This window comes from Gallus gallus, chromosome 7 (assembly GCF_016699485.2).
Source record: "Gallus gallus isolate bGalGal1 chromosome 7, bGalGal1.mat.broiler.GRCg7b, whole genome shotgun sequence".
NCBI classification, from domain to species: Eukaryota; Metazoa; Chordata; class Aves; order Galliformes; family Phasianidae; genus Gallus; species Gallus gallus.
The window spans coordinates 19166759-19181182 of NC_052538.1; the positions used below are offsets into that span (position 1 = coordinate 19166759).

Here is a 14424-nt window from a genome sequence, read left to right on the forward strand (position 1 = left end):
TTATTCAATCTTTTGTGCAGTTGAATTCTAAAATTTTCCTCTGCAAACAGTAATATGTTTTCAGATTTCATATAAAATATTTACTTGAATAAATCTGTATTTTTACATTTCTTTGAGAATTCTTTGAGAAAATATAAATATAAGTATACTTATATGTTATATAAATATTCCAGTATACCTGAAAGTGATTTGCTAATATGGAAGACACAATTGACATGCGTTCTTTCTCCCTAACCTGCAGGTATAAAATACATTTGTGTTTCATGTTGATACACAACAGATGTTTCCACATGAGTTAGTCGTATGTCAGTATGTAAAACAAAACTCCCAGAGCAGGAGAGTCCTACACGTTATTGCTGTATGTACAAGTTCACAGAGAATGAAAGACAAATTAGGTCTGCACCCTTAAAATTTTCTGAGAAAATAACCTTCTTATCCTTCCAGACTCCTTCTTATCCACCCAGGACTTTTATTTGTTTATGCTATGTATGTATATTTTTAATCCAAGCTATTGTTCCGGAATGAAGGTGCCTTCAAAAGAGCAATTTTATATATGCATATATATATAGTGTATATGTGTATATAATATATAATTATATGGTTTATATAATTATTAGTTATATTTAAACCTGACTGCATCCAGCAGAGGGCACAAACACCTGCCAGATCATCTCAGTACTGATGGCCTCTTTTGCCACAGAAAGAGGTGCTGCAGTCACGAAAGCAGGGAATAGCTTTTAGCTTTTCAATCAATTTACAGATTTTTAATTTCTTTTTTTTTTTTTCTAGTTAACATGACAATTCATCTACTTTTGTAAAGGTGGCCTTCTTGGTAATACTTCTGTGACTGGGCCAGCTCTTTTTGCGTGTAGGTTCTATTAAACAGTGTGTGGCCATATATCTAGAGCTAATACGAACTGCCACACTTACCCAAGCTTACTGAAATACAACCTAATGGTGTCTATTAAAAAGTCACTGGGGAATTACACAGATTGCTTTGGCTTTATTAATAGGAAATATTCATTCAATTCCACTGCGCATACACAAACCAGCTCCAACCTTCTAAAAGAGTGAAATATTGAAGTATATATCCCATTTGCATGTCTAACAATCATAAATAACAGGAAATGTTATTAACAATGCTTTGTTGTCTTTTGAGCCTAGAAAATTCTTACAGTACTCATTTTGTAGTACATATTCAGAAAGGTTTATCTAGCTTTTCAATGCATTAGGAGAAATATCCTGAAATACCTGCAGTGTAAGAATATGTAGTGGCTCACAAACCTCTGCAGTAGCAACGTGGTTTTCAGGGGAGGATGGAACAACTCTTTTTTCATTCTCTGAGCACATCTAGATTTTGTCTATGTGATCCAGCATGCAGCCTCTGCTACTTAGCATATCTTCTATTTCCTTGCTGATCTTTGGGAGCTTTTAGAAAGAGAAATGCATATATCTTAGTGCTTGCCTGAAAAAAAGCATACTGCAGTGTAACACAAGCAAAATATACTGCGGCACATTCTCATCCCTCTGGAGAGGGCAGACTGCATGCTGAAGCACACAAGCTCTGCTGCAAGAAAAACAATTAATGAAAATAAGGAATGACGCTTCATCAACAGTTTACAATACTCAAAACCAGCAGTCAGATATGTTGTGCACTTGCATTTTCTGTTGGCATAAAAGCATGTTTCATTCTCTTTAACAGCAATCTGGATGTTAATGTTTGTGTAATGTGACAGCTAATTAAAAAAAAAAAAACAACACGGCACTTTTTAGGACGTACATATCTGAAACAATGTAGTAAGCTGTAGTGTTTTTTTTTAAGTAGTATCTATAACATGAATGTTCATAAATGGTCGGGGAATTGTCTATGTCTTTGTAGTATTGCTTTATAAAAATGTCATGCTTGCAGATACCATAGCAACCCCTGTCACGTGGTACTTTCCAATTACTGAAGTAGCTTTATGCCCATACTCTGCAGCAATACTTGCATTAATATCTGTCTGTAAAGCAGTTTAGTAAATACTGCATCTTTATCCAAAATGGCAAACTAAACTGTGCCAGGGATAATCATGCCTGGGGTATCAGGCAAAAATCTAGAAAAATACTTTCCTCTAATGACAGGCGTTACGAATCTCTGTATCTTTATCTTCTTGATGGCTGTCTTGATGTTCCTGCAAATACTGTTAATAGAAGTATATAGAGATTTTAACTGTGTAGGGTTGAAAACTGAATGTGCTTTACGTGGTGATGGGTAGCTGAGGAAATAAATGCAGGTCCTTGACATCTTCTGTCCAGAGTTGCATATACTTTCAAGAATTAAAACAATTTGGAGAGTGATGGTCAAAAGCATTGTGAACATTACTTCTCTAGCTCTTGTTTGTTGTTTTTTGGTTTTTTTTCTCCTGACATGGTGAAACAGTATTTTAGGTTATTCTTACTTTTGTATGAAAATAAAAAGAACAGTGAAGTGGGAATGTTTTTGTTGAAAGGATAGTAACCAATGTCAGATGTGGAGAAAGTATAATAAAATATTAACATGGTTTTTCTACTTGTGTTTTAGGACTAAAGCCTTCATTTCACATTTGAATTTTACCTCATATGAGGACAGCTTCATGTATAGGAAATTTCAAAAGGTATGAAAAAGAACTGGTGACAGTAGAAGAAATTGCAGTGCAGGTGCTGCTGAGAAGTTATTAATGTAAAATCTTTTGCAAAGTTAATTGGAAGTCAAAGCACTCTGAAATTAGAAGAAAGTACCGGAGAACATGGCATTGCAAAAATTCTGCAGCAGAGTGATTAGAAAAGGTTATCTCAGTACAAGGGTCAAGAAGGAAAGCTGCAGACTAAAACTTGGGGTTAAAAAATAGTTCAGATCTCTGTTAACATCCAAAATCTGAATGTGTATGTACTCTTTTTATTCAAATTACTACATACACATCTTGAATCACTTTAGTGATCTCCCCAGTTTTCTTATGGAGAAAAAAGCCAGAGCATACCGGCTCAACATTTCTGTTATTTGGTACCTACTTGCTTTTCAGCTTTGCTTTCCCTGTCCGATATTAGGAGGAAGTTTTTCACTCAGAAGGTGGTGACACAATGGAACAGGATGCCCAGGGAGGTTGTGGATGCCCCATCCCTGAAGGCATTCAAGGCCAGGCTGGATGTGGCTCTGGGCAGCCTGGTCCGGTGGTTGGCAACCCTGCCTGTGGCAGGGGGGTTGAAACTCGATAACCTTTGAGGTCCTTTTCAACCCAGGCCATTCTGTGATTCTATATCCATGTTGTGCTATGTCTGCACCAGTAGCCAAATGGATTTGATTATACCTAAAATAAGGAATCTAATTTCTCAGTGTATCCATTTCAAGTATCTGAGAGTCTTATACAACTGCTTTCAGTAGAATTAAAATTAAGCCACTACTGACTTAGTTTTCCAGTTATGGATCTCCTAAAAGAGCAGTGTTTTTACTTTTCCTCTTCTACTTCTGGAGTGTAAATAAAATGACTCTGAATCTTTATCTTATCACAGATGAGTCACTTCCTTGTTGCATTGTGTAGGGAAGAGTACAAGACATGCCTTCAAAAGTAAAATTATGCGGAAGAATGTTAATTTTTTTCAAGTTGGCTTTGCCCAACTGGATAACATAAGCTATTACTGTTCAGCTCGGAGGTAAGGGGTAATAAAGGTAACAGAATTAGTGTTATTATTTCACCAAAGATAATTCAAATGTATAATCTCAAGGTATATCATGCAAGGAGGAAATTTTCAAAAGTGAGTTTAAGAGGATCTCAGTAGATGTGTATCCAAGATCTAGGTCTCTGAAATGTTATTTATATATACAAGTATAACTATAATGATAATAGTAATATACTGTACTACCCTTGGAGTTCAAGGGATTTGAAAGAAGCCATGCATGTAAAGGAATGGACAGGAAGGATTGCATTGTCCACTAATGCTTCTCTAATTTAAAAAAGTTAACCTGAAAAATCCTTTTGTGCTATTTTTTTCTGCAGTTAAGATTAAATTTAAGACACTATCATTCATTTAGCATTATGTGTGATGATAAGTATTTATAGAATATTAAAATATTGGTTTTCTATTTACAGTTTGAATTGTTGGAAGCCAACAATTAGAATATTGGAAAGTTATATATTGGAAATTGCATAGCTTTATTGAAATAGAATATAATAATATTTAAGAATTTTTTCTAGGTGAAAATAATGTCAATAAGCCCTTCTAAATTCTATTAAGTCCACTTAGACAAGGATAAATTAACCTCCACCTGGACTACCACAGTTAGATTTCCATATTGTCAGAGAACATAACTGAGATTAATTAACAATAATGCTATGCTTAATCAGACAGTAACCTATAGATAAATTTTAAAACATGCTATGCTACATACAGTTGCCAGGAGAACTTACTGTATTCTGATAACTGACATTGCTATAATACAAGAGAGACTTTATAGCTTTTCTTATGTTAAGAGTTTCTGTCCTTTAATCTAAAATGTGAAATGTTGCAAGATTCTAAGTCATTAAACCCCATAAGTTTACTGCATATAGTGTAGCATATTTGATAGATTGTTGACAGTGTATGTTATTGTTTTGTTGTCAATTCTCTGACAATATGAAAACAAATAAAAGTAGTTACCAAGTCAATATCTGTGTTGCCATCACGGTAATTCAGTACTGGATTCAAGTAGGCTGCCTGCTTCTACTGTCGTGATGAGTTTACTGGATTTTAACTTTTATCATTGGAGGGAATCTCACATGTACTGGAAATGTCTGAATCATGAAGGAAGTTCTCCCAAGGTCTGGGAAGGCAAGTCCAAGTCCTTATTTAGCTAGAGAGCTCAAAATTACCACATATTGAGATATTTTAAAGGACCTCATGCCTGTGCATTCATGATAAAGGTGATCATGAATGTGATTCATGAGCAAGGCTATGGAAGAAAAAAAATGAAAAATAAAAGATATTGAATAATGTTTAAGTACCATCTGCTGACTTCCCGTTTTCTTCCCTTACCTCAAAATAGTCACTTTTTTACAGAGGACACCCACCTAGCTATGGCCCAAGGAAAACAGAGGTGCTTGAACACAAGGGAATATGAACAATTATCATGAGGCTTGGGTCTACTTATATAAACAAAGCTTAAAAGTTAGGAATTCAGAAGATTCTACTATAGTAGAAAGTCTTATGTATAAAGACAAGGACAGCAGCCGTACAATAAATATTTTGAAATATCTAAACACAAACAAGTAAAATAGAAGCAGTCATCAAGGTCCTGTGTAAGAATGTAAACTTAAATGTGTCATCATTCTCAATGTGAATTTTCTCTTAGGCTACTGCTCTAATGTTTCTGTTTGTGTAGAAGATACATTTGAAATGCACATATGATTATGATCACATATATAACTTAATATGGTGGGTACCTTTGGTTGAGCAAGGTATAGCAACTTTTGTTGAAACATTCAAGGAATATTTTGTTTTTGAAGAAAGCTGGAATTAGTAATAATACAGCAAGCAATATTGTAGTATGCTGTATCTCAAACTGTATTTCAGATGCCTAAATTCCTTGTTATTTCCTAAGTCTTGAATTTAGGATATCAAGTTTAGTGAAAGAAAATAATAATAATATTAATAATATATACATACACACATAAATGTATATGTGTATACATATATATGTGTATGTATGTATATGTATACACATACATATGTATATGTGTATGTGTGTGTATATATATGTATATACATAAAAGACCACCAGCTGTAATCAAATGAAACAATTATAACAATCAAATGAAATAATTCATCTGTCTTCTACAGTGGTGGTTCTACCTTACAGAGATAAAGAATTACTGAATACTTGAGTTGTATGTCTGACAGCTGAACAAATTTAGTTTCAATAATGTAACAGTTTTGAAATGAAAGGGTCAACATATTTATCTTTGATGCCATATTTTAGAACTTATACTTGTTCCTCTAAATACAGGTTATTTTTCCCTTCTAACTTGAAGGCAGCTCTGTGAAGTATGATATAGTCTCCATCTCTTTTCCTTCTTTTTCCTGCTTTTTCCCTAGCCTGGAAATGAGAGGAAATGCCTTTCAGACAGAAAAACGCAAAATCAGTTTATTGCAGCAGATGGTTCAAACAGTGGAGCTGAAGAGTAATTGGATCAGCTGTAGCAGTTATTTCACATGTGATAGCACCAGCAAATGGTGGTAGGTAACCTCATTAGCAAATAGACTTCAGCAGCCATTAGAATAGATGTTAAAAAAGACATTTAGTAAAGAAATTAGGGAAAATTTATAATGTTTTAGGATTAATTAGATTACTGATCACAGGGAATATTATATTCCACTTAAAACTCCAGATTTGTGTGTATAATTCAAATAGCAGATACACAGCAATCAGCCCTCACCTAAAGAGATAGAAAACTCTAGAAGTGATTTAAACCCACTTTGAAACATGACAGAAACGCTACCTAAATATGTCCTGTTTACCTGTAAGCAGAATATAAAAGTTTGTTCTTAAAGACCAGTAATCAACTTATTTTCCTACTTGCACTGATTTTAAATACTTTCTTTTTTCCATATGAAGTAATATCCTTTTAAAACATGTCTCATCTGAAAAAAGTGGTAAGAACTTTTGGAAAGTATCTAGTTTATTCATAACCCTGTGAGAGTTTCTTTAGGTTTGACATTTTATTAACAGTTTTTAGAGTAGAGTTAAATTTCAGCATAATTTCAGCTATTAACTTCTCTAACACTTTAAAAGAAAAGTTTTCTCATGGTTCCAAATAACTTTTCTAAAATTTTTCTGATCACTGAATATGTACACTACTGAGAGTCTAGTCTTGAAAACTTTTCTTTTGAGAGAACTGGCTCCTGGCCAGACTGGTTTATGACAAGTGGGATAGGCAACACACTAACATGGCATTAAGAAAAGAAGATATAATAAAAAGAAAGGCCACTCTAAATATAAAAAGTTTTCAACTCGACTTCAGTGAAAGGATTCTGTAGGATAAGGCTACTGAGCAATTGCACAGCTCTCTGTATTTTATACAACACACATATTCAAGTGTTTCTGGATGCGTCTGATTAGTTTCTGTATTTATTAAGGGGTTACTAAAATTCCCTTAAAATAATCTGTATATATTACTGTTGTTATACTGACACACGCTATAGTCATGATTAGTCATTACTGTCACAGACAACACAGTATATTTCCATTAACCTTCCATATCTTTCTTCTCTAGTCTTAGTAGTTCTTAGGTAGGAGAGGAGTTGGATCACCTCACTGATTTTTTCATTTATCTCCTATCAATGCAAAATTAATAAAGCTGGTTATACAAACACCGTTTCATTTCAGCGGGTATATGTTATGTATCTGTGGTTTCCTTTTTTCCTTTATAACATTCTTGAGTACTGTGTGGTAAGGTCTGGTGCTGGTGACTCACTGGTTTTTGTTTCAGTAGCACTTCTGACAGCTGACATCTCTGGAAGTTTCTTATTCTTACTGATTGTCGAGGAGAAGGCCTAAATTAGGCCACAGTTTCACAAACATATTTAACTGCCATGAGCTGGCAATGAGAAGTGAAAGAAGCCCTGCCCTCCCTTTTCTCCTAGGCTAGGACAACTTTTGTGCTGTGACGCAAAAGACTAAGCTGGAGAACTGAAAACTCAATGAGAACAAAGAAAGTTTATATTTTACCTAGACGTGTTTCCTATTCAATTCACTAAACAGCTATACAAATGTTTGTGACAGACAGAAGGGAGGTGGGCAACAGCAGGCAGTGTTGTTTTATAATAACTCGGTATTTGTGAAGCTCTAGTTTCGAATATCTCCTGGTGATTCTTCAATTTAAAAACGTAATGATTTTCTTCCTTGCTAGAAAATAAAGAAAATGACAGAGTCAAAAGCAAAGTATCTATATTAAGAGAATTAAAAATCAGGAATCAGAGCTTATGATACCCTATACAATAATGGAAATGCTAGTGAAGGGCAAACTCCAAGTTCTGTGTATGTTTGGTTTACATTGCTCTACTGACATAGTTCTTAAAAGCAAGAAATTGTTAATTAAAATTGGTTTCTTTTCACCTCTGGAATAAGGATGAAAAGTCCCTTTGTAGTTCCACTGACCATAGCTCAATGTATAAAATTCATTTTCCCAAAATAGAACTTCTTCCATAACAGAGACTGATATTCATAACATTTCTCAAAATACAATTTATTTTGAAATTAATAAACAATTAATTTATTTTGTACTCATTTATTTGAGATAGTACTCAGCTTCCAGTTAAATGGGAGCTGCTGCTTCATACCCAATGAGTCCAGAGCTTTTCAGGAGCTAGAAGTTAGGTACCAGCAGCAAACCTGTATTGCCATTCTCTCATGATTCCACAATTCCCAGGAGCATGCTGCTTACTGTTGATTCAGCCCCATGCTATTTTTACACCTGTGCAAATGCTTGCTGACTTGTAGTTTAAACAGTAGTTAATACAGTGTGGTGTTATGTTTTACTGAATTATTTCTCTACCATAATCTCTAAGTTGTAAACTAAGGTGGAAGAGTTTCATTAAAAAGAAAAGAAAAAAAAGAAAAAACAATAGTAAGAAGAAATTCAAAAATTACAGAAACTTAACACTGTTGTTATAGAATTTTTGAACTTTATGACTAATGAACAACTTGTCTGTGTATGCTTGTGTATAAATAATAATTCCTTTATAGCTCCTCTTGGAAATTACCTTTCCCTACTCAGTATTGCCTCATATAGTTAGTCGGAAGTATGACTACAATGAACTCCTTAACTAGTTGAGGCTCGTAATCATTGAGGTTCAGCTTCAAAATATCTGGGATCAACTACCATAGATAACTGATGTGATACCTTTGGTTTGTGGTAGTTATACCAAATCCAGGATGGTGTAAGATGTCACCCATTCAGTGAATTAACTTTCAGGATTACCTTTCATCAATTGGCTGTACTGTACTGTATTATTTATTTTCTGTTTTTTCAGGGTGAGTTGTGTTTGTTTAATCACTTCTTAATGTCTACCAGGGTATGCAATATTAGTAAGATGTATTGTCCCAATAGGGTTATTTTATTTTAATTTTTAGCATCCTGCTGCCCCGCCTCTAATGGATTTTTATTGATTTTTGCTGTGTCCAAGCTGAGTGGTAGCATCAGGAAGTAGGATGTACCTAAGCTGAATTCAAAGTTCCCTTCATGGTGAGTTTTTAAGTCAGTGTGACAGAAATATGTTTTGTTTTGTTCTTTCACAGTATGATGGGGAACCATTTAGGTTTTTTTTTCTTTAGCTGAAGAATTGAAATAGAAGTAAGCAGATCTACATAATGGCAACTACCATCTAATTCTGACTAGGAAAGTAACATAAATAGTAGCTCACATTTGTTAGCAAGTCAACTCTTATGCATCTGAAAATAATTGATGAACATAATACAAACACGTATCTAGTAGTTACGTATGCCCCTTAAAATAATAAGAGAATATTTTTTTTTTTCCTTAGCTTTAAAGTATCCCATAGTACTCCCCTACAAATTAATAGAATCATCCTCCTTCATCTTTGGGCTGTCTGCCCAGATTCCTGAGTATGGCAAAGAATTAGGCTGAGGGCTTTAAAATTAGAACTCACCTGTCTCTTCACAAATGCTAATAAAATAGAAAAAACTAACTTATTTTCAGTGGTATACTCAGTAAATGTATCAAGGCTTTTAGGGATAAAATGGTGTGAGATTGGATTAATTCTGCAGCATGCTTTCCAAGCAGGGGGTTAAATTTCTGAAGCAGCCAGCCAGCCTGTGCTGCAGCAGTTTGCAGGTGTAGTTTGGACAGCAGCCTTTTACAGTTCAGGCTCTCAGAAACAGAGATTTTCTGATGTCCTTTAAAAGAATATTGAGAAATTCAGTAAACTCCTGATTCTTCAGAACTCCAGAGATATGAACTGGCTAAAAAGATGTCTGGCTGTTCCGATTCAGGAAAGTGTCTGTGTTATTGTAATAAATAATGAAAAATCTGCTAGAGCTACTGACCATGTGGAAGCAGACAGTGGTAGTAACTCTTTACCGCTGTGGGATTTGTTCTAAATGCAGAATATAAATGGGTATAATAATGAACTTCAGCTTAAAAAAAAAAAAAAAAAAAAAAAAAAAAAGTTGTTCACTGTGATAGTATTTTTAGGAATAAAGAGGAGTGCAGTAGAAACAGAATAGTGTCTGTAAATTTGTTATTTCAAGTGGAATCTTTGACATATGCTTTTAAGTTGCATCTTTGAATTTGACTATTTTTAGGGCAAAATTGAAATACTGATTAAAAGTACAGTCATATAAAGTGCTGTTGCACCATAACTTGAAGAGTAGCCAAAAATGGCAGCAAAAAGCTGTATTTTACTGGTTACTAAAAACCACTATAGCAAGGTATAGCAGGCACTGTGCCTGAACCCAGAGCCTTCAGAATATGAAGATGTGTGAGAGTAGGTCTGCAGGAGTTTGTTTCAGTCAGGTTGATGGTGTTAACATTGCCCCAATACTAGCCCTTTGCTGTTCTCAGTGCAAAAGCAGATGGATGCCTTTAGAGAATGCTGCCCTATTACTCCCATTTTTTTCCATTACTTGGACACTGAGATTTTGACAAGTGTAAAGGAGACGAGCCTGATTTGCTGCTGCTGTACTAATTGCAAAGCAATTTATGCAAAGGTTAACCTGTTCTGTGAAATGAGATAGGCACGGAGAAATCACATCAGATGAAATATGTTTTTTGTTCTTTTACACAGTGTGGAGAAGTTCCTTCTGTCTCTGCCACCCAAAGAATTACTGGTAAGTACAGCACTGGATGAAGTTGCAATTTGTTTGGGATGTCTTTAAAAAGTATTTTGTGCCAGTATTTTTAATGGAAAATTCAAAGCGAACTATTAGAAGTTACCTAAGAATATATTGCTGATTACCAGTAGTATGATGATGTTTCTCAGCATTTTAGAAAATGACAAGGTATTCTAACTAAAAAAATAAGGGGTTAAAATGGAAATATTGTACTTTTACCTCACATAGTAATAAAAACGTATTATGGTATATAAAGAAATGTCTGGTAGATGGTGGTTCCTCTAACCTTAAAAACAAGCAATTTTTTTGTTTTGTTTTGTTACTAACCATCAAAATTATCCACTGAAAAATGTATTGACTTGAGGGGATTCATTCCAATGAAAAATAAATAACAAAAGCTACTTAATTCTGGTGGTTGATAATAAGATATAAGCCCCACTTTTGCTTTGCAGTATGAAAACAGCAGTCTAGGTCTCTAGGATTGTAGTGATTGTGAGCAGTTACTATATGATGCTTGTACAACACTGTATGGGAAGTGCATTGGTGATTTTGGGAACAGTGTAAAAAAATCCTGCATTGCTGTTCTGCCTGTTCTCTGTATAAACAGGGAGAATTCTCCAGAGATGTCAATCTGGCACCTCTCAGAGGCTTTGCATTTAGTTACGGTTTACTATTAATTGTTAAGTGCTTGCTACTGTGAAATGTAAAAAAGATACAGTCCTTGTCCTGAGGAATTTGCTTTAGAAGATGAACAAAACCAACTCATTCTTCTGTACAGCAAATACAGTTTTGTTTGTGCATTGTTCACATTCTCTAAAACTGTGGTAATGTGGACTTCAAGGCAGGTTACATAACATTTCTTTACTGACTTTCACATTACCCTGTTCAGAGTGAAAAGAACTGTCAGCACGTAGTTGGCTATATGCACTGTGACAGATTTCACTGTTCTGAACAATTGGTCCCAAGCACTCTCATTTCTTATTCAAGGTTTCAAACCATTTTTGAAAGCTATCAAATTGCATGTTAAACTGCTCAAGAAGAGAAAGAGAGAACTTCTGGGTGGGAAGACAAGCCAGAGACATTGCATACTGAACAGCAGGGGAGGGATGATATTACAAGGATGATGCTACTAGGAAAGATCTCAGGCTAGTCTGTGTTCATTTCTCCATAATTAAGAAGAAAGTTTTGTTATTTTCTTAGGAATAAGAAAGGAGAATTAATAGGTTAAGCAAAGGTGGAATTTGCTTCAAAAAAGGGAGTATATACACTACCCTGTATTTTTTTACTAGAATGCCTATGATTTGATTTCTATGCCTTTTTCGCTCTAGCACATAACACATTGGATATTTTATTGGAACGGTTCTATTTGATCAATCCCATTCACGTCAGAGTCCCAAGTGTGGTCTTCAGTATTTGGAAAGCTTTGTAACTGGTAGAAAAGTGCTAAATGTTAACATTTGTTTGGATAAGGGAGAATTTTATAGCTAAAAATAAAGAAAAAAATGGAAAGGGGAAAAAAAAAAAAAGGAGAGGGAGAGAGAGGAAAATAGTGACCCGAAGTATGCAGAGAAAATATTCAGGAATAGACGTAAGATTGAAGGGAAAAAATGTGATCCAATTGTGATAAGCATAAAGCATCTATGTAACATTGTCTGAGTACTGTACGTTTTACTTGCATTTTGCTGGTCTATGAATGAGTTGGTTGGACTGAGGATTATAACAGTAAAAAGAAAGATATTGGAAACAGTCTGACTGGAAGCCTGTTAAGGTACCAGGTCAGAACAAATGAGTTAGAGGACTCCTGGCTCTGCTCACTGCAGGTGTCTCACCAAAGTTAACGCAGTGAGCCAGTGCTTGAAACTGATTAGTTGCAGAAACTGATTAACATTAGTAAATATTTGGAGTTGTTCAGCTTCCCATTTGACATATAGGAACTTAGGACTTCTTGAGATAATAAGCATTAGCCAAACAGACATTCGGTGTAAACTGTTGTTTTCTCTGTTGGTTCCTGATTCTTTGTTAAAGCTGCCTAGTTGCTATCTGCTCATGAAATTCCCAAATGGAAGATCTATAGGTGTCAGTCTCAACTGGAGATGAGTACAATTCAGTAAATTCAGACGTAACCACTCAGCTTACTATGATACCGTTTTTCTGTTCAGGATATGACTATTAACATTAACAACTCATTAATATTACAACCCTGTCCATAAAATTCAGAACCTTTTACACAGAGGCATTCAAGTCTTTTTATCAGTAATCTATTCTAAATAATCTAAAAACATCATGAATATCAGCATATACTTTGCAATAAGTGTCATCAAAAGGCATCTTGAGAAACTAATATTTGTGTTAAAGAACAGGCCAAGAGGAACACCAAGCTGATACAAGTACAGCTTTCTTGGAGGTGATCAACTGATGAAGAAGGCCAACTGAACTCTGAAAGTGCATTAGAATAGGCCATAGAAGGAAATAACAGGTCTAGGATCAATGCTTCAGACACTTATCACTAAATTTAAGCAAAGCTAACTTAGATACTAAATACTAAAAAAATGGCTTCAATGTAATGACACAAACATAGATAATAGAAAGTATTTTTCATTTTTTGAAGCTCTTGACTGTGTAGTCAGTTCTAAAATTAAGCATTCTGGATAACGTTTGAGCACTGTAAGTGGAGAGTGAGGGGAATGAATCTTAATTTAGTTGTAACCATTTAGATAGAGCACTGAAATGCAATCAACAGATAAAGAGTGCTGAAAAAATGTAATATTGAATTCTTCAGTGAGTGACAATATGTAAAATTAGGCCCAGGCTTAGTTCCAACAAGCAAGAATGTTTTTTTTCAAATTCCACTGGCATTTATACGTCAGAATGGTTAGAGAAAATAACTTTGAGAACGATGTTCTGTCAACAATTTACTTTGTATTTGCTCAATGAGATTTTAAGTAACAGTAGACTAAGATCTAAGAAACTTTCTTTGCTTGGATTTTCAAATTACTGAGATATGTAATGCTTCAATGTTCTTGAAAACAGCAACATGGATACGAGACACATTTGAAAAAATAAGAGGTTAGTATGGCAAAATAATATAGCATGCATACGTGCTTTTCAGTAGATACTCTACTATATGGAAGCACACATGTATGCTTTTATTATAGAAGCACAGAATTTCAATCTCTGATCAGTTTCTATTTCTCATGAAAACCAATTCCAATTCCCAGCCTATCTTCTATCCAGTTGTATTCGGATATGGCTTAGGCCGGTTTTGTGTACCATTTGGGTACCAACAGCAAGAGATAAAGTAGTAGAAACACTTTCGCAGTTCCTGTATCTTTACACTACGGCATCTGCAAGGAAATCAGGTCTCACAAGCCTGAACTGCAGTGTATAAGCAAACAGCAGTAGAGGAATACTTGTCTAGATGCAATTACCTGTCACATGAAAAAATAGGGTTTGCAAGAGCCTATTATTTGATAATGCCTTGAGGTTTTTGTTCCTTTTTTTAATAGATACTGTATATACATAGTGTATACTTTGCTCTGTTTGAAATGATAGGTGCCCAGCTCCACCGTTTAAAATAATTTTTA

At 34.7% G+C, this 14424-nt stretch overlaps 1 protein-coding gene and 1 long non-coding RNA gene across 6 annotated transcripts in view; one reads left to right on the forward strand and one right to left on the reverse strand.

Annotated features, from left to right (window-relative positions):
* The window catches only part of LOC121111332, an 83810-nt gene that overhangs the window by 58477 nt on the left and 10909 nt on the right, over window positions 1-14424 (reverse strand). The gene's annotated exons all lie outside the window — the stretch shown is intronic.
* Window positions 1-14424, forward strand: part of SCN1A (sodium voltage-gated channel alpha subunit 1) — a 110530-nt gene that overhangs the window by 813 nt on the left and 95293 nt on the right. For 2 of the 5 annotated variants that reach the window (XM_046944100.1, XM_046944096.1), the window contains exons 2-6: window positions 2561-2633; window positions 3526-3666; window positions 6085-6225; window positions 9122-9233; window positions 10795-10837. The gene's annotated coding sequence lies outside the window, so the exon portion shown is untranslated. Of the gene's footprint in view, window positions 1-241; window positions 396-2560; window positions 2634-3525; window positions 3667-6084; window positions 6226-9121; window positions 9234-10794; window positions 10838-14424 lie in introns of all 5 variants that reach the window. The other 3 variants (XM_046944097.1, XM_046944098.1, XM_046944099.1) reach the window with 3 other exon arrangements.